This window comes from Macrobrachium nipponense, chromosome 7 (genome assembly GCF_015104395.2).
Source record: "Macrobrachium nipponense isolate FS-2020 chromosome 7, ASM1510439v2, whole genome shotgun sequence".
Taxonomy (NCBI): domain Eukaryota; kingdom Metazoa; phylum Arthropoda; class Malacostraca; order Decapoda; family Palaemonidae; genus Macrobrachium; species Macrobrachium nipponense.
Window position 1 is genome coordinate 404,367 of NC_061109.1, and position 20,557 is coordinate 424,923.

Consider the following 20,557-nt stretch of genomic DNA (forward strand, 5'->3'; position numbering starts at 1 on the left):
AAATCATTCGTCAAAAAGATGCCAAAATAAAAAAAAAATATTGTATTTAAATTAAAAAATCTTTAAGGATTTGTTTCATTTTTTTCCTATTTTATGTGATTTCTATAATTAGGGGAAAGAACACCAAAAATATTTAGTTCATAATTACTTATTTTTTAAACCGTTTTTTACGTTATATTCATTGTCATGATTTAGGTAATTTTCGAAATGATTCTGGAAACAGAAGTCAGTGTTAAACGAGTGCAAAACTATCATAAATGATATTTTTTTTTTCTTTTTTTCGTCTCTTTAGGTGATTTTTGTTGTGATTTTTTGACACAAAAATCAGGCATTGAAAGATGTAAAGAATCTCTGAAAAAGTGTGCACCAAAATTGAAACATTTTTCAAAGTTTTTTGATTTCACATTTTATAACCTAAATATATGTGGTTATGTAACAGATTTTTGAAACAAAAATCCCATATCGAAAGGAGGACTAAAATGAGCCATTTTATTCAAATTGATATATGTTTTATAAAGCTATTTGATTTATTTATTTATTCATTCATTTATTTTTATATATTTGTTTATTTTATCTATTTATTTTTTTATTTTTTTTTTTTTTTTTTTTATTCATTTATTTATTTTCACTTATTTTTATTTATTTAATTTTTTTTTATTTATGTATATATATTTATTTATATTTTTGATATTTATGTACATTTATTTATTTATTCTTATTTATTTTTATTTACTTAATTATGTATTTATTTTATTTGTTTAATTATTATTCTTATTTATATATTTATTTTCATTTATTTATAGTTATTTTATTTATTTATTTTTATTTGTATATATTTATTTATTTATATTAATCTATTTATTTATTTATGTTTATCTATTTATTTTTTTTTTATATTTTTTATTCATTTATTTTCTTTATTTATTTATTTACTTATTATATTTTTTTTATTTTCATTTATCTATTTCTTTTTATATTTATTTATTTATTTATTTATCATTTATTTACTTTTATTTAACTTTATTTTTTTAATTTTTTTAATATATTTATTTATCTTTTTTATCTATTTATTTTATTTATTTTTTATTTATTTATTATTTTCATTTATTATTTGTTTTATTACTATTTATTTATTTATTTATTTATTTATTTATTTTTTATTTATTTATTTATTATCTTTATTTATTTGTTTTATTTATTTATTTATATTTTATTTATTTGTATTTATTTATCTTTATTTATTTACTTTTATTGATTTATTTATTATCTATTTATTAATTTATCTATTTCTATTTGTTTATTTATTTATTTTGATTTATTTAATTATTTTTTTTATCAATTTATTTTTTTATTTTATTTTTTATTTTTATTTATTTATTTATTTTTGTTTATTTTTCATTTATTATTTCTAAATTATTTATTTCTTTTTATTTATTTATTATTTATTTATTTATTTGTCTCATTATTCTTATTTATATATTTATTTTTATTTATTTATTTATTTATTTTGATTATCTATTGCTATTTATCTATTTTTATTTATTTATATTTTATCTATTTATCAATTTTATTTTTTTATATATTTTAATTTATTTATTTTTATTTATTTATTTATTTTATTTATTTAACAACATTCATTTATTTACTTATTTTTATTTTTTATTTAATTTTATTTATTTATCTATTTTTTATCTATTTTTTTTATTTATTTATATTTATTTATTTCATTTATTTATATTTATTTCTTATTTATTTACTATTTTTATTTATTTATTTATTTACCTTATTTATTTATTTATTTTTTTTAATTATTTATTGATCTACATTTATTTATTTATTTATTCTATTTATCCATTTATTTCTATATTTTTTATTTATTTGTATTTATTTATTTTAATTTATCTATTTTATTTATTTATTATTTATTTATTTATTTTATTTGTTTATTTATTTATTTATTTATTTAATTATTTATTTTGATTTACTTATTTATTTTATTTATTTATTTGTTTGAATTATTTATTTTTTTTATTTTTTTTCATTTAATTATCTTTTTTATTTATTTATTTCTAATTATTTTTTTTATTTTTATTGTTTTTTATTTATTTATTTATTCATATATTTATTTATTTATTTGTCTCATTATTATTTTTATTTTTATATATTCATTTTTATTTATTTATTTTTATCTATCTACTTTCATGTATTTATATTTTCTATTTATTGATTTATCTTTCTTTATTTTATTTATTTATTTATTTATTTATTTTTACTTATTTTATTTTTCATTTATTTTTTTATTTGTATTTATTTATTAATTTTTTATTTAATTTATGTATTTTTTTATTTTCATTTTTTTATTTATTTATTTCATTTATTTATTTATTTTAATTATTTTTAATTTATTTTTGGTTGAATTTTTGAATTTATTTAGATAATTTATCTATTTTTATTTATTTATTTTTAATTTATTTATATTTGAATTTATTTTCATATGTTTATTTTTTTTATTCCTATTTATTTATTTATTTATCAATTTTTATTTATTTATTTATTTATCATTATTTATTTTTGTTTTTGTTTTTTATTTACTTTAATTTTTTTATGGGTTTTTTTAAATAAAATAATATTTTTATTTATTTTTATGTTTATTTATTTTTTATTTATTTATTTTATTAATTTATATATTTGTTTTTAATTTTATTTACTTTTGTTAATTTATTTTTTTTTTTATTTTTATTTTATTTTTTTTAGATTTTTAATTTAATTTTAATTTATTTAATTATTTATTTGAGTTTAAGTTTTATTTTTTTAATTTTTTATTTTTTTGATTTTTTTATTTTATTTATTTTACATTTACAATTTTATTTTATATTTAATTTATTATTGTTTTTTTTATTTATTCATTTATTCATTTTTATTTATTTTATTTATTTCATTATTTATTGTTTATTTACTTTTTTTAAACTATTTAGAATTAAGTATTTTTATTTTTATTTGATTTTATTTATTTATTTCTTTAGTTTCTATTTTATTTATTTATTTAATTTCAATTTATTTACTTTTATTTATTCATTTATGCATTACCTTTTTTTCATTATTTTATTTATTTTTATTTATTTATTTAATTTATTTTTTGATTTATATATTTATTTTTTCTTTAATTCAATTTAATTTACCTTATTTTTGATTGATTTAATTTTATTTTTTAGTTATCATTTATTTGTTTGGTTTTTGATTGATTAATTTAATTTTAATTTTATTTTTATTTTCATTATTTATTCTTTCATTAGTTATTTATTTTATATTTTAACTTTTTTTTTTCATTTAATTTAGTCTTTATCTATTGTTATGTTTTTTATTTTTTTTATTTTTTATTTTTTATTTTTTTATTTAATTTTATTTTTTATTTTTATATTTATTCAGTTTATTTATTTTCATCTATTTATTTTTCAATTTGTTTCATTTTTATTTATTTTTTCACCCATTTACGTTTATTTGAATATTTATCATAATTTTTTTTAAATATCTATTTATTTATTTAAATTTATTCATTTATTTTAATTTGATTTATTTTTGATTGATCGATTTATATATGTTTTACTATTTATTTTTAGTTTATTTATTTATTTATCATTTATTTTTAATTATTTCATTCATTTATCTATTTGACCTTTTATTTATTTCTTTATTTTTATTTATTTTATTTTTTTGTTTATTTTTATTTACTTTTTATTTTTTTTATTTTTTATTAATTTTTATTTATATTTATGGTATTTATTTTTTATTTACTTATTTATTTAATTAATGTTTATTTATTTTTTTATTCATTTATTTTCAATTTTAATTTAATTTAATTTATTTATTTCATTTTACTTATTTATTTATTTTTATTTTTTTTATTTCTTTACTTATTTATTTGTTTATTTTTAGTTTATTTTATTTATTCCATTAATTTTATTTTATTTTTTATTTTCATTTATTTATTTATTTATTGTTATTTATTTACTTTATTTATTTATTTAATTTTTATTTGATTTATTTTTATTTATCTATTTGTTTTTATTTGTTTATATTTTATCATATTTTTAATTTTTATTTACTTTACTCACCTTTTTTTCATTTATTTATTTATTTACTTTCCCCCCATTTATTTATTAATTTTTTATTTATTTATTTATTTCTTAATTTTATTTACTTATTTAGTTTTATGTTACCTTTTATTTTTTATTTTTATTTTTTATTTTATTTTTTTATTTTTTTTTTTTTATGTTTATTTTTATTTGTTTTATTTTTTTTTATTTTACTTGTTTATTTGTTTTTATATTTTATTTATTTTTTTATTCATTTATTTTCATGTTTATTTAATTGTTTTAATTTATCTCTATTTACTTTTATTTATTTATTTTTATTTATTTCTTTACTTAAGTTTTTATTTTTATTATTTATATTTATTTCATTAATTTATTTGATTTTTTATTTCATTTATTTATTTATTTAGTGTTTTTTTATTTAGTTCATTCTTTATCTTTATTTATTTTATTTATTTATCTATTTTTATTTGTTTTATATTTATCTATTTTTTTAATTTATTTACTTCATTTTCACTTTTTTCAATTTTTTATTTATTCATTTTACTTTCATTTATTTATTTGAATTTTTATTTATTTATTTATTTATTTATTAATTTATTTCTTATTTACTTTTATTTATTCATCTTTTTCATTTAGTTTATTTATTTATTTATTTATTTATTTATACTATTTTTATTTATTTAATTTACTTTTATTTGTTTATTTTTATTCATTTTATTTACTTTCTATTTTGTTTTTTTTACTTTTTACTTTTTTTTGGTAATAATCATTTATATTAATTTATTTATTTTTTTTATTTTATTTATTTTTTTATTTGATTAATTTATTATTTTTTAGCTTATTAAATTTATTATTGATTGTATTTATTTAGTTTTTGATTTGAAAATAAACTATTTATTTATTTATTTTGAATTTATTTATCATTAAGTTAATTTATTGCATTTATCTTTATTTATTTATTTATTTATGTATTTGATTTATTTATTTTGTTTTTATTTTTAATTTTTCTATTGAATTTTATTTTTATTATCTTATTTATTTTTATTTTTATTTTTATTTATTTTTTGTTAATTTTTCATCTATTTTGATTTTATTCATTTATTCATTAGTTTTTTTATTTTTAATTCTCATTTCTTACTTATTTATTCATTACTTTTATCAATTATTTTTATTTATCTTTTATTTAGCATTTTTATTTATTTTTTTATTTTTTTATTTTTTATTCATTTATTTACATTTATTTATTTAAGTTTTTATTTATTTTTCATTTACTTATTTATTTATTTTTTATTATTTCTGTACGATTTATTTATTATTAATTTTTTTATTTTTTTATTTTTACTTATTTATTTATTGTTTACTCTATTTATTTTTTATTTTTATTTTGATTATCTTTTATTTTTATTTATTTACATTTGTTTATATTTATTTTTTTATTTTTATTTACTTTATTCACTTTTCCATGTTTATTTATTTATCTACCTTCATACAAATTAATTTATTTTTATTTATTTATTTACGTATATTTATTTATTTTTATGTTTATTTTTTTGATTTATTTATTTTTATTATTTTATTTATTTACTTATTTTTTTATTTTATAATTATCTATCTATTTTATTTATTCTTTATTTCTTATGTTTTTAATTTATGTTTTATTGTTTTCATTTATTTTTCATCTATTCATTTTTATTTAATTTGAATTTTTATTTATTGTTTGTTTATATTTTTTTTTATCTATTTATTCAAAATTTATTTATTTATGTTTATTTATTTTTTATTTATTGTTTTATTTATTTACTTAGCTAATTTATCTGTTAGAGAGTTTATTATTTTTTTTCAGTTTACTTAATTTTTTATTTTTTTATTTTTTATTTTGATTAATTTTTCACATTTTTTATTTCTTGAGGGAATTGATTTTGCCTGAATTGATTTGATTTGAGTGTTTTTTTATTCATGTTGATTTTTGATCTATTTATTTATAGGTTGATAGTATTTTCTAGAGAGTTTGAAGTTTTAGGTTTAGATATGATTGAGAGATTTATTGTTTATTTAGTTTATTTATCTATTGGTTTTAGGGAGGTTTCTGTTAGTTTTATTTAAGTTTTCATTAAGGAAGGTTCATGTTTATGTTTATTTAATTTACTTTATTTTTATTTAGTTATTTTTATTTATTTGTTTTTAGTTTAGTTTGAGATTTTTTTATTTATGTGTTTATTTTTTTGATTTTATATAAGAGTTTCATGTTTATTTTTGATTTGATTGTTTTTCATGTTTTTTTTACTTAATTATTCATTTTTACTTTATTTTATTTTATTTTTAGTGTTTTCATGGGGTTTTATCGTATATTTTAGGAATTTGCAAGTTAGCTTTATTTTATATCTATTTAATTTGTTGAAGTTTTTTGGGGCATGTTTTTGCACTTTTTTCCTTATTTTTGGCATTTATTTTTTTTGTAAAAAAAAGTTAATTACTTTTATTTATTATTTAATGTTTAGTTTTTTATTTATTTTTTGATTTTTAGTTATTTATTGATCATTTAGATATTTATTTATTTAATTTATTTATTTTTTATTCATTTATGTATTTGATTTTATTTTTTCTTTTTTATTTTTATTTTCATTTATTTTATTTATTTTTGAATTATTTACTTGATTTATTTTTATTCATTTATTTATTTATTTTCTTATTTTTATTTATGTTTGTTTTTTATATATTTATTTCTTTGAGTTTAATTTTTTTGATTTATTTATTTTTTTACTTTATTATTTTTTTATCTGTTTTTATTTGCTTATTTATTTTTATTTTATTAATTTAATAACTTATTTTCATTTGATTTTCTAAAAATTTTATTTATTTTATTATTTCATTTTTTGTTTATTTATTTATTTTTTATTCATTTATTTATTTTTATTTATTTATTTATTTGTTTTTTATTTTTTACGTGAGCTGACTAATTCAATGTTAACATATTTAGCAAGCAATGTTTCCTCCTTATTTCGAGAGAAAAATATGTTTAAATTTAAGAAAAGTAACTTATGCTTCCAGAATCTGAATTCTTAGATTAATCAGGAACAATTGAATTATTATTAGCTAAAAGGCCTGAGGAATGCCTGGAATGAGGTTAGAATTGACGCTTAAAATAGCATGAAATGTTTACTATTTCAAACTGAAATAAGCCAAAAAGTATTTGAAAGTGCATTTTCCCCGTCTTTCTAGGAAAATATTGACAAACCACCCGGCAGATCAAATTGGCAAAGAAACAAAAAAAAAAAAAAACGCTATAATGCATTCAGGGATGGGGGGGGGGGGAAGATAAGCATTTTGTAAGGACAAATATTGTTGATGCCGAAAGAATATCGGGTCTAAAGTCGACAGAAAGTGAAAAAAAAATATTCCAAACATTATATTTTCCAAATTTTGCGTTTCAGGTCTTCGGCCTGGAAATTCATAAAACGACGAATTTAGTTCCATAATTTCGCCAATAGATGGCGTATGTGTTTTCTTTTTCTGGATATTTTATTAATATTGTTTACAAATTTCGCAGATTAGATGGCGCATGCGTTCACTTTTTTGGATCTAATTAATATAGTTTACCAAATTTGTCGATATAAATTCCCTTTATTTTTGGATAGAATCCCAATATTAGTTCCAAATTTTACCGATAGATAGTGTATGCGTTCACTTTTTCAAAACAAAATTTTTCAAATTTAGTAATTATCAACGAAAAAAAACTATTTAGTTCAGCGAGACGCATTTATTCAATTAAATTCAATTTTGACTTAAAAACAACGTCGTATAATGACAATTTGCGTTCTCTGCAAATAAAAATAAAGTATCTAGATATTTTGCGCTAACTAGAAGCAATGCAACTCGCTCCTAATTGGTTAAATACGGCGTAAATAAAACTCCGTTAATTCGTCATTCAGCTCTTTTTCCAAACCAAAACAACTTGACCGATTTGTTAGTATTTCAATGATATAACTAATATGAGAAAAACATAACAATATTATTGGAAACGGTAATGTATAACTTTTTAAAAGATTCACCCCCTCCCCTGGGTGAAAAGATAAAAGATGCATATTCCATTGTTGTTTTTTTTCATTTCAACATAATACGTAAGTCGTTTAGCAGCCTGACATCGCTATATTTAGGAGTAGAGTCCATTTGGTGGGGATGCTTGGGGCTGATCCCCCAAAGAGTCGCACCTCCTGGAGGAGAGGTCAGGGAGAGAGTCACTCAGGCTAACATTTCATTCAAATGTAGATAACAGGTCACTTCAGTCATCTCTGCAGTGATTTAGTTTTTATTTTCTACGAATACAACCATAGTTTTCAATTTTTTTTATAATCTGAATCATTATTTAAATAATGCCAAACAGCTGCGCCGTGTTTGGTTGTTATTCAAATAGTAGAAAAAAGGAGGCATCCTTTTTCTGATTCCCTCGCGATGAGGAAACAAGACAGAAATGGGTTCATCGTTGTAAGAGAAAGGACAACTTTAACACTACTACTCATCGCATATCAGTAAACATTTTGCAGACAGAGCATATAAAAGACCTGCAGCAGGAACTTCAAGTCTTTGCCGATGCCCCTTATTTAATCTGGTTTTGAATTGCAAAATGGAGATATTGTTCTCAGCGGATGTGTTAAGGAAATTGTCGAAAGAAGTGACTTAACAGAGAAACACATTTAACAGGTAGTACACAACGTATTTATGTGAGGAAAGCAGTGCAGCTTCTTTCGGAAACATCTAAAGCTTTAGATTTTATGGAAGTCAGGGACTTTTGAAGAGTATGTTCTGGGAAAGTACAAGGGACTTTATAGAGCTTGCTCACTCCTGGATTGATGTGTTCAATTCAAGGATACCTTATCACAGAAAAAACTCTAGGCATTATTATGGTATAAAACATACAATGGAGAAAATACACTCAAACCAGGCAATGGAGTATTATACGACTTTGGCACGCCATATTGAAAATTGTACATCTTTGGCTTTTAAAGTGATATTGTTTTCTTTTTCTTTCTTCTTTTGTCAAATGTTGGATGTTTTTAGGATGAAAGTTCTGAATGCCCAAATTGTATCGAGCAGGCAGAAAAAAATGATGTGTAAATTAACTAAATTATGCCGTGACAATTCTAAAAGATTTTTTTCGTTTTTGCTAAGTATTTTTCATTTTCTATTATGAAGCCAGATAACTGTTTTCTGTTTTGATCTATGTATTTATGTTAGTTTATTAAATAAAGTCTTATCAAGCATATTAATTTAAGGTTTCTATTACATATTAGAAAGCCAAACTTATCAATCAATGATTTGGTATGTGTACAGTGATCTTTATGAATTCAAAAGAACACCAAACGTATAGAAGATAACAGAGTAAAAAGGACATATGACACTTACAGGCCTACTTCCCTTGATCGCTCTCACCCTGTTCTCCAGGAAATACCCCACAACTGAGGCTGATATCGGTCCGAATCTGATTCCCGTTTCGTGTCCAATTTTTTTTTTCTACTGATATATCATAGTCAGAATGCACTGAACCTCCAAAATTGGCTTATATTAATAAATTCCTAATTTAAATTGTGTCTGTAGTATACAGTATACTGTAGGCTAGACTACTATATTCATATATATACGATATAATGTACCATGATAACATCATCATCTTATACGAGAGGCTAACTTGTTAAGTGTTATTCAATTTCTCTTTGTACTGAATTATCAAAAGCCAATGTGCATTGAACCTACAGAATTAGCTGAAATTAATAATTACTATGCCATATATATATAAAGTATGCTGTGTAGTGTAAGCAAGGTTACCCTAGATGTAAAGATGGTACTGATTACCCTAGTGTAGGCTAGGCTAGTATGATATTCTTACAGTAAATTAACATGGGCCGACTTACGTCCAAATCGATTATGACCGGTTGGTCATAACCAATTGTGGCCGTAAGTTGCACAACAACCTTACAATATATACTAGTATATATATAATATATCTACTATATATATATATATCTAATATATATATATATATATATATATATATATATATATATAAGCCACGAGATAAACAACGGAGTTTCTGCAAGATCATGAACTCGACGTCCTACTCAGCAGAGTAAAGGATGTCGAGCTTTGAAAAATCTATTGCAGAAACTCCGTTGTTTATTTTTCCTTCGTGGCGTATACCTTTATTTATGGATTTATCACGTTCCAGTGTTTCAAAAAAAAAAAAGAGAGAGAGAAAGCGAGTCCTGTACTGACTTGGATGATTTTGATAAAAAAAAGTTCTGCGAAGAAGGAATGAGTGGATGTCTTTTCTTAAAAAAAATAACCAAACAAAACAAGATAGTGAAGGCCAAACACCGGAGCCAACAGGCCACTCAGCGCATCTATAATTATAGAAAGAGAAAGAAGGAATAGGTAAATAGAATTCGGGAGGGAATGAGAAAAAAAAAAAAGTTAACAGGGAAGAAGTATATCTGCGGGAAGCATTTAATGGGACTTACATACCCGTAGATATGACAAGTCTGCCTTTTCTACCTGGCCCCACCAGACGATCTTAGAAAAGTAAACGCACTACAGCGTCTAATGGAGTTTGTTTTACAGCAAGTAAATTGCAAGGAACTCTTCGACGAGATCCGTAGATACGACACTATAAATCGTGCAGCCTTCACTCTCGGCGTTTGAGAAAACTGAATAATAGCCTTAGCTGAGTTAATCAGCTTCGTCAACTCGATTGGCAAGGAACATGGCGCCTGTTTTACTCCGGTAATTTGATTTCCGATAAGAAAAAAAGATTTCATGTTTATTCTCCTTCACTTATGCGCTTTTGATAAAAGCATCTCCTCTCCTGCTTTGGACATTATATGTGCAGATTTTATTTCGAATAATGAGAAGCATCTATAATAATAAAAACATACTATTGTAGAGAAATGACTCTCATTTAAGGTTTGACGAAAAATGTTTAGTGAGATCAAGTTTATCATTAAAAATCATTCATATACTTACAGTAGATTAGTCTTATTAAATATATATAAAATGTAAGTAAAACGAGAAATGTTTATCAAAAATTGTGGAAAAAAAGAGATTATTTATTAAAAAGGGTTCTCTTTTCTTAATCGTCCTTTCATCATTTTCTAATTATTCTCATTACAGTATTTGCTCATTTCCGTTACCTGTAAATAATATATAACTAACAATAAAAGAAATCATAGTTTTTTCCCTATTTTGGTTAATATTTAAATATGCCTTGCTAATATATCCTTCGGCCTTATAAACAATTTATTCCCTGAAGTGTGCGCAAGTATGATTTTATTGTAAATGAAACGGTTTTATACGACTTCTACATAGATATGGGTGTGTGTTCCATTCTTTTCCAGTTACAGAGAGAAGGATCGATATATAATGAAGATCGATTAATCTGTTCATCTTTCATTAATAATAATAATAATAATAATAATAATAATGTTTAAGAAATTCACAGTCTCGTAAACAAAGTTAAAAATCCGAAGGTTTACGTTGTGTGCAGACCTTACCGTTTTTAGTCACTCAGCTCTTTCTTTCTTTATGAATACGTAGTTTTCTTCTCATTCCCTATTTTAACGTTTTGAGTATATTTTAATTTTATTGTAATTTTTAAGTTTATTTAATTTTTATTGTAATTTTTACGTTTATTTTAATGTTCAATTTCAATTGCAGACTGATGATGTGTTGGTGACAACATGAAAACGTTACTTAATAAACACGTGTACATGACTGTCGTCTGATTGGACACCTCGTTTATATTTATAGTTTTCTGATGTGATATATAATATATATATATATATATATATATATATATATATATATATATAGTATATATATATATATATATGTATATATATATATATATATATATATATATATATATATATATATATATATATATATATATATATATTATATATATATTATATATATATATATATATATAATATATATATATATATATATATATATATATATATATATATATATATATTATATATATATATATATATATATATATGGTATTTATATTTTGGGGTTCCGGGTTACATCCTGCCTTCTTAGGAGTCCATCACTTGTCTCACTATGTGCGCCGTTTCTAGGATCACACTCTTCTGCATGAGTCCTGGAGCTACTTCAGCCTCTAGTTTTTCCAGATTCCTCTTCAGGGATCTTGGGATCGTAGTTAGTGTTCCTATGATTATGGGTACAATTTCCACTGGCATATCCCATATCATTCTTATTTCTATTTTCAGGTTTTGATACTTATCAATTTTTTCCTTTTCTTTCTCTTCAACTCTGGTGTCCCATGGTATTGCGACATAAATGAGTGATACTTTCTTCTTGATTTTTTCAATCAACGTCTGGTCTGTTTGCACGTATCACCCTATCTGTTCTGATACCATAGTCCCAGAGTATCTTTGCCTGATCATTTCTATCACTCCTACAGGTCGGTGCTCGTACCACTCATTACTACAAGGTAGCTGGTGTTTCTTGCACAGGCTCCAGTGGAGGGCTTTTGCCACTGAGCCATGCCTCTTTTTGTAGTGGTTCTGTGCAAGTACCGGACATTCGCTTGCTATGTGGTTTATGGTCTCATTTCTCGTATTGCACTTCCTACATATGTGAGAGATGTTATTTCCATCTTTCATTCTTTGAACATATCCGGTTCTTAGGGCCTGATCTTGTGCCGCTGTTATCATTCCTTCAGTTTCCTTCTTGAGCTCTCCCCCTGTAGCCATTGCCTTGTTTCATCGCTGGCTAGTTCGTTAGTCTGTCTCATGTATTGTCCGTGAATTGGTTTGTTGTGCCATTCCTCTGTTCTGTTTGTCATTCTCCTGTCTCTGTATATTTTATGGGTCTTCGTCTACTTTTATCAGTCCTTCTTCCCATGCACTCTTGAGCCACTGGTCTTCACTGGTTTTCAGATATTGCCCCAGTGCTCTGTTCTCGATGTTGACGCAGCCCTCTATGCTTAGTAGTCCTCTCCCTCATTTCCTTCGTGTTATGTATAGTCTGTCCGTGTTTGCTCTTGGGTGTAATGCTTTGTGTATTGTCAAATGTTTCATAGTTTTCTGGGCTATGCTGCGGAGTTCTGCCTTCGTCCATTCCGCTATTCCTACGCTATATCTGATTACTGGTACTGCCCATGTGTTTATGGCTTTAGTCATATTTCCGGCGTTGAGTTTTGACTGGAGTATCGCCTTGAGTCTCTGCATATATTCTTTCCCGATAGTGTTCTTCATCTCTTAGTGTTTTATATCCCCTCCTTCCATTATTCCCAGGTATTTGTATCCCGTCTCATCTGTGTGTTTGCCCTTTTGTATGTTGATTAAGGCACATTTTTCTATTCCAAACTCCATCCTGATGTCCCCAGATACAATCCTTACAGTCTGGATTAGGGTATCTATTTCCTTGATGCTCTTACCACACAGCTTGATGTCGTCCATGAACATCAGATGGTTAATTCGGTTGCCTCTTTTCTTGAGTTGGTACCCGGCATCCATCTTCTGCAGTACTTTTGTCATGGGAATCATGGCTACTACGAAGAGTAGTGGGGACAGTGAGTTGCCCTGGAAGATCCCTCTCCTGATATTAACCTCTGCTAGTCTTATTCCAGAGCTTGTAAGTATTGTATTCCAGTTGCGCATTGTATTTTTGAGGAAACTGATGGCGTTTCCCTCTGCCCCATATATTTTCTGGCATTCTATTAGCCATGTGTGTGGTATCATGTCGAAGGCGTTCTTATAGTCTATCCATGCCATTCATTACCATTTTGTCTGTCAGGAGCTGGTCTTTTGTGCCCCTACACTTCCTTCTGCAGCCTTTCTGTTGGTGGGGGATGGTGTTTGTATCCTCTAGGTAGTTGTATAGCCTTTCACTGATGATACCTGTTAGTAACTTCCACATTATTGGTAGGAAGGTGATAGGCCTGTAGTTACTGGCTATATTTCCCTTACTCTTGTCTTTTTGTACCAAGGATGTTCTTCCTGTAGTCATCCATTTGGGTGCATGGTGATTTGTGATACAATGCTGGAGTTGTTCTGCTATTCGTGGGTGTAGAGTCGAAGTTTTTGAGCCATTATCCATGGACTTCATCGGGACCTGGGACTTTCCAGTTGGGTATTTTCTTTAGTTGGTGTCTGACTGTGTCTGTCGTGATCTCAGTGTTATTATTATTATTATTATTATTTCTTGGAAGAAGACCCTCTTTCAAATTCTGTTGAAAAGAGTGGCTGTGTTTTGCTAATCAATCTTATCTGATAACTTTCTTTTTCTTCTTACTTGAGTCTGGCTATAACGTTTCTAAAACCATTTCAACATCCTCCCATAATCTGGCGAGATTTTTCAGTACTAACATTGTCCCACCTCTCTCTAGTTTGTCTCAAATGATCCAAACACTCCCCTTCTTGGCTCAGTTAATCTCCAAGTACTCTTTAAAACAACAACCCATTTCGTATAAAATAACAAAGAATTGGCCGACAATCATTTGAGAATAGCAGAGAAAACTTAAACTAGTCAGAACATCACATTTCCAAGGTACCAAGATGTTTTATGCAAAATTTACGAATTGCTGAAATGAATGAAATCTTGCAGTATTGACTGCATATGATGAAAAGTATTTTTCCAAGACTGAAAGGCTTGAATGTTACATTACAAAACGGACCTTGTTCTTTTACCTCGTGTTTTTTATCAGCAGTCCTAACAATCAAATTGTCAACATTAGATCATGGAGTATATACTACTAATTTACAGCAAGGAGAATTTTATACCAGCAATACCAATACGCCCTTTTTTATGGAAGTCTTTTGTCCAGATATCTATAACGAAGTGAAAAAAACAAGGTTACCTATGGCATCAAGTTTAAAAAAACTCATAATGCAATTACAACACTTAGAAATCTGACTTAATGTTGCAACACTTAGAAATCTGACTTAATAACTGTACATAACTGACATATACATCTCTAATGTTCCCTACTAATTAAATTGAAATAATTCTTTTCCCGTAAATTAGACCCATGAATCATGAAAGCAATGCAAGTTTAGATTAATCCAATATTCGACTCTATTTTTTCTCTTCAAGAAATCTTCTGACAAAACCAACATTTGGCTGAAATAAAGGCTACTAAACTGACAGACTAGTTCTTTAGCTCCATCCAAAAAGCTTCGAGAATTCTTGCAACAGATTCAGTGTTCATCATGATACACTTGCTTCCACTACTGAGAATTAGACTAATGTAAAAATAACTAAGTGCATTAGTTTTTTATTATTCACATTTATAGTTACACTATAGTTTCCACTGCTATCATGTCAAAAAGTGGTATCCAGAAGTCTTACCAATAAGGGGTTATTGGAACTGTGACATCATCGGTTGTTCATAATCCCCAGAGAGAGAGACCTGGGAAATAAGTGAATCATTAGTCTGGCTTTAGTTAAATCGAACTTAAACCACAGCAGAGGGATTCTCTAATCACTCTGCTGTGGTTTAAGTATTTGTTAGTCAATTGTCTCGACAAACAATACAAGAAAATGAAGCAGATATAGTGGACTGGTCTAAGATGGCTGACTATTATAGGCCTACAGCATTGCATGACAACAGTGCAACGTAATGATATTGACAGTTATGTTATAAGGGAGGATTAATTCAGGAAGCTTTGCTTTGCATCCATTTTACGCGAATTCTTGACTAAATTTTATGCAATCAAATAAATTGTATAATTAAGCAAACCAGACCATGGGATAAATACCATCACTATCAAACCAGAATCTGATCATGAATGCCAAAAGGTGCTTGATAATATTTATGCTGTGCAAATGTGAAGTGGTCTCGACTGCTTTACAGAATCATTGTAGATTTTTACACAGACTATACATCTAAAAAATAACCTTATTAAAGATGCAATTCTGATCGTAGTTATGACTGTATAATTTAACATTGACACCTCTGGTGAAAAGTTGAGACTAGTCCCAGGCAAATGGCGTAGTAACCTAATCCTACCTCAGGGTTCATACTTTTGTATAGGAACTGTATATAACAAGGTCTGTAGATACCTATATAACAAGGTCTATAGATACCTATAGCCTTGGTATATATAATCTACAGCGGAGATAGCGTTTATGGCAAAAGTTATTTGCGTTATTTCTACAAATGATCAATGTTTTTGCACTCGAATCGACACCTTGGGTCATCGACAGATTAATGGGATTCTTTCAAGTAAACGCATAAAACAACTTACACAGTTCGACTGTTGATGCCAATTTACACATTTTGACGTCGAAGTAATTCCTGGTTCTTCCACCTCCGTAGTCGTTCCAGTAAATCCACAAAGTCAGTTTGATACAGCCACACTAACAATTTAAACACTAAAACAGATTTATTCAAATATTTACGAGTTTTTTTTATATCAAAATCGTCACATTTCATCGTTACAGACAAAAATTTATCCACAACCAAAATATAGTTGACAAATGAACCAGACGCCCAAATTAACTGTTTATTAAGCCTCCTATTACTTTATTTGCTTCTTAATTTAGTTATTACTTTCATTATTCATCATAATTTCGTGATTCAACTACAATAACGAAATCTTACCCTACCGCGTTCATTCTGCACATATGAATTTCCAAGGCTATGATGTACTCAATTGGCTGCTTCCGCCATCTTAATTTACTGACTAAAAATAAAATAAAATAAGATAAAAGTACTGATATAATAAAAGGCTTAGCCAAATGTTTCTTAAAATCTGACTGACGACAACTATTACTTCAGAGTTCAATTCATTTCAGAATTCAAAATAAGTTCGTAGTAACAGGTCACGTTACAAATGAAGCTTAACTGAGCAACATTCTTAAATCTCTTCTAAGGTCTTTCAATTGCTCTATATTAATGAAGAGATACTACGCTTTTCTTCCGTTTTATTCGATAACTTAAGGTCTTGGCCGAACTGTCGAAAGACCTATCTGGAGATGTACCTTTTTGTCTTCATGGATGTACTAAAACGAACTTGGATCGAAATTATTGTAGAACTTGAAGTTAAACCTCGTCTGTAAAGAAAATGTTCTCCATTAAAAACTTATAACGGGAAACGGCTCGATACAAATAATATTCAATGGTGAACATATACGTCTCTAATTAGAAGAGAAACAGGACTATGTAGTTCCTTTGAAGTCGCTCTGAGGCGATGATATAATCTCTCTCTGTGGTTTGTTACAATTATAATCGAAGAACTGAGCTGTTCTCAAGAATAACCTCAATACTGGCTCTTAAATGTTTCACCATGACACTTGGCAATAGTTATTATCGTTACCCTCATCTGATACTGAATACGATTTGAATTGATTGAATGGTCAAGATTCTGGACAAACTAAGAAATTCCTTCATAGTTTCTCAAATCAAATTTAATCTCCCATGTGTCGAGATGTAACAGGGTTTAGTTCAGCTGCCTAATGTAATGAAGGGATATTGCACTGAACATTTCCCATTCAAGGAAAATCTCTATGATAATGATAGAAAATTCACTCAGCAAATCATTGCCTTTTCTTCAGGTTTTCCTTTACCCGGACAATCAGTACAGTGAGGAAAAAGAACAGTTTCAACAGAGCTAATTTCCTCAGTGCTCATCTAAATTTCACAGAACAGGACTGCCCAAGAAATGTACAGACATGAGGCCACAAACAGTTTAAGTAATTGATAAAACTGAAGGTATTTTTCACTTTCAATACTCATCTTGGTAAAATAAAAACAATCTCATCTAGCCACACAAACGTCAAAACTCACAGCCTCCTATATACCAATGAGTTGTTCCAGTAAAAACTCATTCCCGGCCTATTTCAAAGGAGGCGATGGTCTTGGAATTAGGCCTATGTCTTTTTACGAAAGGTTTATTCTCCGATGTCAGCTACACCTAGGAACCTTGGGCTCACAACAGACAGAGCCAGAGGATTACTGCTTATTCCACGCACATTTGATCACTCAGTAGTGGTATGGAGATGCTATGGGAGTCTTTTAGTAATAATGGCCTTTAACCTCCGGTCTACCAAGCAACGAAAGGGCACCTTCACAAGGAACAATCGTTAACTACCTTCAGAAACCGTTGATATCCTACCTAGTTCACTTAGCATAAAATCACTTCACCCACCTCACTTTCATAAACAGGTATCATAGATTAAATCAGGGGCACAGGATGTGTAACTACATAACATATAATTAGTACGACAAACCTATAGTACTATTCAGAATTAAATCTTGTTTTAACAAGAAGGTTCCTGGACCCTGACCATTGTTAATACAGAAGATAAGACACTTCTGGTAAAAAAGTTCAGAACAGTCCTCTGTAAGTCTGTTGACCTTATTCCTACTTCCATACTCACACATTGACACATTAAACTAAGCCTAAGGCCTACAGTAAAGGTAGTATTTGCAGCAAAAATGATTTATAGGTTTTTGACTGAATGCAAACATTTTCGCAGTCGTCTCTAACCTTGTGTGACTGGCAGGATAACTTATTTTTTAACTAAAAAATGTAAACTTGCAGAGCTCAATCGTCGACTCCTTTCCTGCCATGAATGTTTTTGAGGGAAAGGAGCATTAAAACCCCGGCGTCAGTTATATATTTAGGTGGTTCCTCCTCCTTGGGTCGTTTTGGTACGAATTGAAGTCGTTTCGTGACGCCCTAAAAGCCGACTAGATAGATACCAAACAGTTAGTCGTCTCCACTCAAGCAATTTAAACACCAAAACGGATTTCTTCAAACAATGACGAGTTTTGTCATAGAAAAGGTCGTCTTTCTGTTATATTAATAGGCGCTTATCAGACGCAAATAAAGAATATATTTCAGCTCAATCGAAGTTTGACATCATTCAGACACATCTTAAGATATTTTTACAACTCTCTTAATTACTCGTTAGTCATCTGTTTGAATGACCTCAATAACCTACTGCGTCGATTTCGCAATGACAAATCTCAAAAGGGTGTCATTAATTTATTTATTGATTTCCTAACATTAACTTAATACAAAAAAGAAGATAAACTTTTATTAGCAAAATAATTCTTAAAACTAACTGACGACAAAGCTTATTTGCAACAACAGACCTCGTAACATAATTCCTTTATTGAGGGACATTTATAGCCTTCGGTATTATGAAATTATAATATTTGTCATATTTTTATATACCAGTCAATATTTTAACCGATATTCAATTTTCTTAGAGCTTAGGCAATAGCTACATGCTGTAAAATGGCTAAAATGAAATGTAATAGTTGCTTTGTAAGCTTTTAAAATGTATTTTTTATGAAAATTTTGCGAGAACGAAGAACCATATTAAAGACCAATGAAAACCAGAATGATTTTCCAATATATTTCATGTTCAAATTCGTTGTTATTTACATCAAATCAAAGGTTAAATGTCTGTCAAAAAGAAAAAAAAAGGAAAGAAAGCGCTTACCGATGTATTTAGTTCTCAACTTGGATTTACCGTCTAATCAATTCAATCACGTTTTTTCTCTCTTATTCAGTCGTCGAATACTTGAACGATCTAATAATAATAATAATAATAATAATAATAATAAAACTAAGTTGTACCAACTGTCTTTATGGATGTACTGAAACGGCCCGATTCGAAACGGCTCCTGAAGCGAAGTTCGTCTGTAAACGAAAATAAAGCTCCATTCATTATAATTTATTAGGGAAAAAAAGTTCGAAACAAATAATTCTGGATAGGCCTAAAACTACAAGGAATTGAACCAGTTAATTCCTCGAGTAGTATGAGCTTTGGGACAATAGCTATTAATATACAATCTAGGCTGGGTCATAGGAGGTCATTCAGCGTCGATAAGAAAATTGAGAGCGAAGAGGTCTGACAGACGTAACAGGAGGGGGAAAAAAAGCAGGAAAGTAAGATCAAAGAAAGAGAGTACGAACGGAGGTACAGCAAAAGGAATGAAAGAGGTTGCAAGCAGTCTGGGGCCACGTTACAAAGAACGTTAAGTTTTATGCACCTTGAGTGAGGTACACTTAAAACGGTGCTTTGGCGGCGATGAAAACCATGAATCTCTCTCTTCAAAACACCTGAATGGCGTCGTGTAGCATAACATCAGAAATGTTTAAAATGCCAGTTCATTAATGCCCAATGCAACTGATTAATTATTCTGTTATATTACCAGTTCCTGGTGTTTCAACGAAACTGACAAATTCAAAGAGTCTGGGGAGCAGTGCGCCATTTCCTTCTTAAAATGGTTTAAATGGCATTTTAAAAATCCAGCGCTATATAATAAAGACTTATCACCGCTTCATTTTTACTACCTAATGTGATTAAAATGAAACAAGTGTACTACTACAGCCATTTTCACGTTCAAAGAACCTACGTTTAATGATCGAACACAACTCAATAAGTCAAACCATTTAAAAAAAGGTCTCTCTCCTTTGCTT